The sequence below is a fragment of the Rhinopithecus bieti genome, unplaced genomic scaffold (assembly GCF_001698545.2).
Source record: "Rhinopithecus bieti isolate Rb0 unplaced genomic scaffold, ASM169854v2 scaffold_54324, whole genome shotgun sequence".
Taxonomy (NCBI): Eukaryota; Metazoa; Chordata; class Mammalia; order Primates; family Cercopithecidae; genus Rhinopithecus; species Rhinopithecus bieti.
This window is the reverse complement of record NW_016820982.1, coordinates 6,194-16,161: the sequence shown is the minus strand read 5'-3', so window position 1 is coordinate 16,161 and position 9,968 is coordinate 6,194.

Sequence of the window (9,968 nt, the reverse complement as noted above, 5' to 3'; positions counted from 1 at the left end):
TAAATATTTATCAAATTTCACTTCATTTATTCACTTATGATTGAAATGGAAAAGGGTTCATCTATAGAACTTACTAATTAGTTATTAAAATTGACATGGTTATATTTTAAATTGCTTCCTGTCCTTTACTTCTTGTTTATATAATTTTGAAAAAACCATTACATAGTTATTTTAGAATGTTCTTGAATACTTAATGGATAGGAATTAACTTTCTACATTGGGTTTTTTTTGAGAACTTACTCTTCTGGAAGCGAAATCAAAATTTGTGTAATGAGGTTGAAATACTCCACTCTCTCAAAATAATACAGCGTGGAAAATAATTGAGATGGACAAGATACATAGTCCTAATTTCTCCTCTTTATTAAACTCATTATATTATGCCTAAGGAATATGTTATATTAAAGCATAGAAGTATTAATATATGTGTTTGTTTATAAGACTATAATAAACTTTAAATTACAATATTAAATAAAACACAGTAAAATTATTTTAATTATGATTTTAAATACTGGCAGCCATCATTGTACTCCCTTTCAGTAAGTTCGTAAGTTTTTTGGATTCCACCTATAAGTGATATCATGCAATATTTGTCTTTTTGTGACTGACTTGTTTATTTAGCATAATGTCCTTCAGTTTCTTCTGTGTTGTCACAAATAGCAAGATTTTCTACTTTTTAAAGGCTGAATAATATTCCGTTGTTATGTGTGTGTATGTATGCATATAAATATATACATATTATGTATATGAAACACATAGATATAAATCACAATTTTTTTATGCTTTCATCTATCCATGGACACACAGCTTTTCTATATCTTGGCTATTGGAAATAATGTTGCAAAGAATGTGAGAGTGCAGCTATATCTCTGAGATACTGATTTCATTTACTTTGAACATATCCCCAGTAGTGGGATTGCTGGATCATTGGTAGTTTTCTTTTTAATTTTTTGGGGAATCTTCATACAGCTTTACATAATGGCTATACCAGTTTACATTCCACCAATTGTGTGTAAGAATTTCCCTTGCTCCACATCCATTCTAACATTTGTTATCTTTTGTATTTTTGATAATGGCCATCATAACAGCTGTGAGGTGATATGTCATTGTGGTTTTGATTTGCATATCTTTGATGATTAGCAATGCTGAGCACCATTTCATATGCCTATTGGTCATTTGTATGTCTTCTTTGGAGAAATGTGTAATCAGGTCCTTTGCCCATTTTTTATATTAGGTTTTTGTTTTCTTGCTATTGAGTTTCATGAGTTTCTTACATATTTTGGATGTTAACTTCTTATTGAATACATCATTTGCAAATATTTTGTTTTCTATTCTGTAGGTTGCCTTTTTAGTTTGTTGTTTCCTTTGCTGTGCAAGGAAGCTTTTTTTTAGTTTGATGCAGTCCCACTTGTTTATATTTGCTTTTGTTGCCTCCACTTTTGGTATTATATCCAAAAAAAATGATTGATAAGGCCAATGTCAAGGAGTTTAGTCCCTTTATTCTGTTTAGGATTTTTATAATTACAGGTCTTTTATTTACATCTTTAATCCATTTTGAGTTGATTTTTGTATATGGTATAAAGTAAGAATCCAATTTCATCTTCTGCATATAGATATCCCAGTGTTACCAATACCATTTATTGAAGAGACTGTGTTTCCCTCACTGTTTATTCCTGGCACTGAGTCAAAGATCAGTTGACCCTGTCTATGGGTTTATTTCTAGGCTCTCTATTCTGCTCCACTGGTATTAGAGTATTTTTATGCCAGCAACTTCCTGTTTTGATTACTATAGGTTCATTATATAGTTTGAAATCAGTAAGTATGATGCCTCCAGCTTTGTTCTTCTTTCACAAAATTTCTTCGACAATTTGCAGTCTTTTGTGGTTCTTTTTGAATTTTAGAATTTTTTCTATTTCTGTGAAAAATGTCATTGGAATTTTGATAGCAATTGTATTGACTCTGTAGAACACTTTGGGTAGTGTGGCCATTTAAACAATGTTAATTCTTCCAATCAATGAACATAGGATATTTTCCATTTATTTTGATGTTTTCAATTTCTTTCATAAAATTACTTTATAATTTTCAGTGTACAGGCCTTTCATTTCCTTGGTTAAACTTATTCTTAAGTATTTTATTCTTTTTGTTGCTCTTGTAAATATGATTGTTTACTTAACTTCTGATTTGGAGAATTCATTGTTAATGTATAGAATTGCAACAGATTTTGTATGTTGATTTTGTATCCTGCAACTTTACTGAGTTTTTATTTTTTTAACAGTTTACTGATGGAGTGTCTAGGGTTTCTTGTGTATGAGAACATGTCTCTGCAAACAGAGACAGGTTTTCTTCTTCTTTTCCAATTTGGATGCCTTTTATTTTTCCTCGTCTAATTGCTTTATCTAAGACTACTAGTCCTATGTTGAATAGAAGTAGTGAAACTGGGCATTCTTTTTTCTTTCCTAAAATTAGAGGAAAAGCCTTCTGCATCTTGCCATTGTGTAGGATGTTAGCTATTGGCTTGTTGTGTATGTTCTTTATTGTGTTGACATACATTCTACTTAAACCTAATTTGTTGGAAGTTTTTATCATGAAACAGTGTTAAACTTTGTCAAATGCTTTTTCAGCATCTATTGAGATGATTATATAATTTTTGTCCTTCATTCTGTTAATGTGGTATATCACATTTTGATTCACATATGTTGAGCCATCCATGCATTCCTGGGATAAATCCCACTTGGTCATGTTTTATGATACTTATAATGTACTGTTGAATCAAATGTAGTTGGCTAGCATTTTGTTGAGGATATTTGCATTTATGTTCATCAAGGACATTGGCCTATAATTTTTCTTTTTTTTCCATCTTCCCTATGGTAAGCTGTGGTACAATAGTATTCATTTTTATTTATTTGTTTGTTTTCCCTCTTACTGTTACTATTTTATTTATTTTTTAAAGAACAGGATACAGCATTATTAACTATAGTCACCATGTTCTACAATAGAAATTTTCAATTTAATCCACCTATTTAACTAAAATTTTGTGTCCTTTTACCAATATCTCTGAAATGGCATTGATTTTCTTTTCTTGTAGTCTCCTTGTCTGACTTAGGTATCAGGGAAATGCTGGCCTTACAGCCTAAGTTTGGAAGTGTTCACTCTACTTCATCTTTTCAGAAGAGTTTGAGATGACTTGGTGTTAATGCTTTAAATGTTTGTTAGAATTCACCAGTAAAGCCATCTATTCCTGGGCTTTTCTTTGTTGGAAAGCTTTTTATAACTGATTTAATCATCTTAAGTTATTTTTGGTGTGATCAAGTTTTCTATTTTTACCTGATTCAGTCTTGGCAAGTTGTAGTTTTCTAGGAATTTATTCATTTTTTTCTAAGTTATATAATTTTTTGGCATACAATTCCCTACAGTCATTTCTTATGACCTTTTGGTATCTATGATGTCAGTTGTAATGTGTCCTTACATATTTATAATTTGTTTAAGTCATGTCTCTTTTTTCTTTGTTAGTCCTGTGCAAGGTTTGTCAATTTTTAAAATTGTTTTAAAAACCAACTGCTTGTTTACCTTTTCTATTGTTTTTCTATTCTGTATTTCATTTATTTCTGCCATGATCTTTATTATTTCCTTCCTTCTGCTAACTTTGGGCTTCATGGTTTAACAGTTCTATTGCCGTTTATTGTAAGGTAGATCTAGTGGTCATGAACTTCTTCAGCCTTATCAGTTTTTATGTCTCCTTCATTTCTGAAGGGCAGTATTGCCAGGTAAGGTATTCTTGGTTGGCAGTACTTTTCTTTCAGCACTTTAAATATATCGTCTCACTCCTCACCTGTGAGGTTTCTGCTGAGAAATCTGTTGATATCCTTAGAAGTATTATCTTACATGCGATGGGTCACCTTTATCTTCTGCAATTTTCTTTTTGAGTTTTTACTATCGGATTATGATGTGTCTTAGTGAAGTCCTTTTTAGATTTAATCAGTTTAGTGATGTTCAGCTTCATGGATCTAGTCATCTGTATTTCTCATCAGATTTGGGAAGTTTTGAGCCATTATTTTCACGTTAATAGATGCCTCGAGTTTAGGGACTGTTGTGGGTGAAATAGAGCATGGAAGGGAGATATAGAGGTTTTTAAGAGTATCACCAGGGATCTTGGTGGTGTTAGGATTCTTCAGTGTCTTGAGTCTGGTGGTGGATGCATACATTTTTAAAGCATCCACTAAGTAAAATCAAGTGCTATATAAACACAAAGTAATTATGGACAGTTTTCAGCACTTTTTTTTTTTAACAAGAAAAAAGCAAACACATTTTATTAGTTTTCCATGAATGTGGAGATCTTTTTTTTTTTTTTTTTGTCATTCTACTGGGTTTTTTTTTAATTATTATTATTATACTTTAAGTTCTAGGGTACATGTGCATAACGTGCAGGTTTGTTGCATATGTATACTTGTGCCATGTTGGTGTGCTGCACCCATCAACTCGTCAGCACCCATCAACTCGTCTTTTACATCAGGTATAACTCCCAATGCAATCCCTCCCCACATCCCCCTCCCCATAATAGGCCCCGGTGCCCCTTCCGGTCCAAGTGTCTCCATTGTTCAGCTTCCTACCTATAGAGATGAGAATATGCGGTGTTTGGTGTTCTGTTCTTGCCGATGTTTGCTGAGAATCGAGGTTCAGCTGCAATCCATGTCCCTACAAAGGACACAACTCATCCCTTAACAGAACTGTTTATGTTGTAATTATCAAAAAGGCTATTTTGAGATTCTTGATTGTATCCCCAAATTTAAAACTTTTCATTGTTTTATCATCCTGCATTTGCAGCAACATTTTCATAAACAATGAACATTTAACATTTGGGGATACAATCAAGAATTCTAATAGCCTTTTTGAATAATTATAAAATAAAACAGTTCTTTAATACCCTGCTATCAAAGTGTAGACTGACTAACCAAAGGCTTTGACATCACCCAGGAGCATGTCAGAAAAGTAGAATTTTAGCCCTGTTGCCACTCAATGAGAACCTTCATTTTACCCAAATTTCCCCAGTGATAATGTGCACAGATGCTTGCAAATCATTTTTTAATAGAGAAACAGCACCACCAAAATCGCTCCATTTCCTTAATTTGGGAACTATCTATAGTGTTTTCAGTTATCTCTGTGAAGATATAAAATTGCTTGGAATTTGAGGATTGGCTTAAATTACGGTTCACAGCGTAACTAAATGAAATATTTAGTGTTCTTTTTCCACTTGCATCTAGATTAGTAGAGATATGATGTTTTTATTTTTTTTCATTTTAATGAGTTTTGGAGATGATTGAAATTAGTTAATATCATAGTGAATAATCCTTGTCTTATTAAACTATTTTAATTATGCACTTTGCATCACTGTACATTAAAAAGCTTTCTTTTTTCCATTCTGTACATCAAAAATAGAAGATAATTTTAAGCAGAATTAAAGAGTCTTCGCCCTTAATAGGAGCACCAATTTCTATATACAATAATTTGTAGTGAAAGAGAACAGAAAACAGAATCTAAGTATTATTAGAGACCAATTGTAAAATTCTAGAATATTTACATCTTTTTCAGTTACTGTCATGAAATGCTGCTATTATTTATATGCATTATGTAATGTATTTTGAAAATTAGGCAGCTAATATGTAGCAAAACACCTTTAAACTATACTTATCAGTTTGTCAGTTATGATATCAGTAATGATGTTCTAGTTGTTATCAATGGAAGTAATCCAGTGTCAATTGATTACTTCTTAATTCTTATAGTATTTAATTCTCCGTAGCATATCTCACTGATTTCTTTTCTCCATTTGGGATAATTGTTTCTTCAATTTCTGTTGTATTTTTCTTTCCCATATTTGTGGTTTCAATCAAGTTATTCATTCCTCTGAGCTTCAATTACCCAATCCATAAAATGAGGATTCCTAATAATACTTAATTATAGGGTTATTGTGATGATAATGTGAGATAGTTATGTGAAACAAAACTGTACCTATTACATTGTAATAATTGTTCTAAATTGTAAATAGATGATCATCATTTTCTTTTTCTTCATCATCACCATCAACATCATTGGTTTTTAAGATAGTTGTTTTTTTTTAATCCTCTTATCATTTACCTCACCTGTTTAAAACCTTTGGTGATTTCCCATAATATTTAAGATAAATTTATTCCTTTATCTTTTATTTATCTATATTAGGTTGTTTGCTTCAACCTTTGGAAATCACCAAAGGTTTTAAACAGGTGAGGTAAATGATCCTCATTTTATGGAGACAAAATATTTAGTTTAATTCACTCTTGTTTTACATCTTTCTATGGTGAGAGTTTAAATCGTTGATTTTAGAACTTTTCTTTTTTCTGATATACACTCTACAGCTATAAATTGACCTCTATGCACTGCTTTGACCACATTTTACACATTTTGGTATGTTGTATTTTCATTTTTATTTAGTCCAAAATATTTCCTAATTTTCCCTGTGATATTTTTTGATGCATAAGTTATTCTAAAATGTGTTATTTAATTCTCATATACTTAGGGATATTTCAGGGGTCTCCTTTTTATTAACTTCCAATGTAGCTTTCTCTATGGTCAGAGAAAAACTATGGTTTTAATCCTTTATAATTTTATTAAGGCTTGTTTTGGCATATTTTTTGTTTTGCGGAAAATCCATGTGCCTAAAAGCAAAATGCCTTCTGCTCTTGTTATTCTTTTAATGTCAGTTGGATATTTATTTGATTGTTATTCCATGTTGAGATTATTGCTGATTTTCTTTCTACTTTTTCTATCAATTACTGAGAATATTTTGGAAATTTCCAACTATTTTTGGTGATATGTTTCTTTTTTGTAATATTGTCAGATTTTCTTCTTGTTTTTTGAAATTGTAGTAGTTTGTGCATATACATTTACAGAAAAGGTCCCTTTACTGACCCCTTTATTTTTATGAAATGTTCTTTTTTGTCTTTATTAAATCTATATACCAAACTACTTTCTGCTCTCCAAATATATGTCTTCTCTCATTGATTTCTTTTTGCTGGTTATTTTTACATTCTGTATTTTTTTTCTTTCAAATGACCTTTCTGGCCTTAACCTTATTTTCAACTCTTGCTTAGCCTTTGTCTAATTGTGAATATAACCTCCCTTATACCTAACTACTAGAAATTACTCTTTTCTTACAACTGGCATATTCTTCAGCTTATCATAGTTTATTTATATTTATTGTTTCCACTTATTTATCCCCTATTAGCCCTTAAACTCCTTTACAGAAGAAACTATATATATATATATATTTTGTATTTTAGTACTTAGCTGAGGTAGCTAAAGGAATAGTTTTAAATTAAGAGATGAGTAGTATATTTCTCTGGAGAAAGGAATGTACAGATAAAATATGCTTTCTTATACTCTTAAAAAAGTTTAACTTGCAGTGTAGTTTATTAGTACAATAAGAGATTTCTCCCTTATATTTACAAAAGTCACATAGGTTTCTTATTCAATAATAACCCAAATTCTTTCTTTTCCCAAAATGAAATTTTATAGTAAGTTGTTTTGTTAGTTAATTTTTTTTATAAGAAACAGCAATTGTGCATGACTAACAAACAGAAGGAAATGTATTCTTAGCATAAGGTGTTGCTAACAATGTGAAAGGGAAGAATAAATTATCAGGTTTTCAATAAGCAGAAAGCTTTCGTTCCAGCAGTTTTCACGTGTGTGCATTAGTTAACATTCTTAACTGGGCATGCCTGCTGTATTGAATGAAATCTCGTGATTTCTCCAACCCATCCTATAAATATTCACTCAAGATCTAAAATCTTAAGTGAATGAATCCAACTGGCAAATTTAGGACACCTGTCTAACTTCCTCCTTACCCATAATGGTGCAAGAAAAAAAAATTGTCCCGGAAAGTAGTTTTTAGGCTTCTATGCTAGAAGATATGGGACTTGGATTCACAACCCCAATAAGGAAAAAATCTGAAGAAATAATTCTTTGTTTGGTCAGGAGATATTTGGTGATCAAAAGTCAACAAATACTTGTTATCATGGATAACCTTGATAGAAGCATATTAATATCTAATAAATAAGAATATCTTTCTGAAATCAGTGTTTCCTTATTCTAGGGAAATAATGCACACTTGACTATAAAATAATGTAATATTAAAGAAAGAAGGCTTCAGTTATTGTGATTTTTAAAAATATGCAATTAATCTGCTGCAAAGTGAATTATATGTAACATTTTCATCAATGCCAGTTCTAATGTAGATATTCTTATCTTGATTCCAGGTTACAATTGTTTGCCTTCTCATTGTCAGTAAGCAGTAGGTATTAAGAACACGGGTTCTAAGTCAGACTACTACCTCAATTTGAAATTCTTAAATTACAAGTGATATGATTGAGAGGAAGGTTTTTGTTTTTTAAGTCACAGTCTTTCCATTTCTTCCTTTGTCAAATGGGAGATGATAATATTGCCTACCTTTATTAGTTTCTCCTGCTGTGTAGCAAGTTATCACAAGCTTATTAGGTTAAAACAAGAACTATTTATTATTTTATAGTGTCTGTTGGTCAGGAATCTGGGCATGAATTAACTGCCCTGTGTTAAACCCTGTCCTCAGGGTTTCACAAGGCTGAAATTATGGTCTGTTGAGGTACCAACTTGTCTGAGGCAGAAGGACTTCTTCCAAGGTCACTAGTTGTTGGCAGAGTTCAGTGCATTGAAGTTGTAGGTCTCAGGTTATTCTAGTTACTGTTAGCCAGGGGCTCTTAGCCCCTAGAAGATGGCCACTGTTCCCTGCCACATGGCCCTCTCTACAATATGACACTGTACTTCTTCTAGGCCAGTTATACAATCTCTTTTCCTTTAAATCTCTTTGTTCAGTCTGTTTTAATGGAGACTGATAAAATTCAACAATCATAGGAGTGACCATTCTACCACCTTTCGCATATAATGTAACCTAATCAAGGGAGTGAATTTTCCATTGTATTCACAGATTCCACCTTAATTTAAGGGAAAGGCTTTAACATATATTGAATTAAAATATTAGAAATGTGTATATGTTGGCGGAGCAAGATGGCCGAATAGGAACAACTCCAGTCTCCAACTCCCAGCGCGAGCGACGCAGAAGACCGGTGATTTCTGCATTTTCAACTGAGGTACTGGGGTCATCTCAGTAGGGAGTGCCGGACAATCAGTGCTGGTCAGCTGCTGCAGCCCGACCAGCAAGAGCTGAAGCAGGGCGAGGCATCGCCTCACCTGGGAAGCGCAAGGGGGAGGGGAATCCCTTTTCCTAGCCAGGGGAACTGAGACACACAACACCTGGAAAATTGGGTAACTCCCACCCCAGTACTGTGCTTTAAGCAAACGGGCACACCAGGAGAATATATCCCATACCTGGCCGGAAGGGTCCCATGCCCACGGAGCCTCCCTCATTGGTAACACAGCAGTCTGCGATCTAACTGCAAGGCAGCAGCGAGGCTGGGGGAGGGGCGCCTACCATTGCTGAGGCTTAAGTAAGTAAACAAAGCCGCTGGGAAGCTGGAACTGGGTGGAGCTCACAGCAGCTCAAGGAAACCTGCCTGTCTCTGTAGACTCCACCTCTGGGGACAGGGCACAGTTAACAACAACAACAAAAGCAGCAGAAACCTCTGCAGACGCAAACGACTCTGTCTGACAGCTTTGAAGAGAGCAGTGGATCTCCCAACACGGAGGTTGAGATCTGAGAAGGACAGACTGCCTGCTCAAGTGGGTCCCTGACCCCTGAGTAGCCTAACTGGGAGACATCCCCCACCAGGGGCAGTCTGACACCCCACACCTCACAGGGTGGAGTACACCCCTGAGAGGAAGCTTCCAAAGTAAGAATCAGACAGGTACACTCGCTGTTCAGCAATATTCTATCTTCTGCAACCTCTGCTGCTGATACCCAGGCAAACAGGGTCTGGAGTGGACCTCAAGCAATCTCCAACAGACCTACA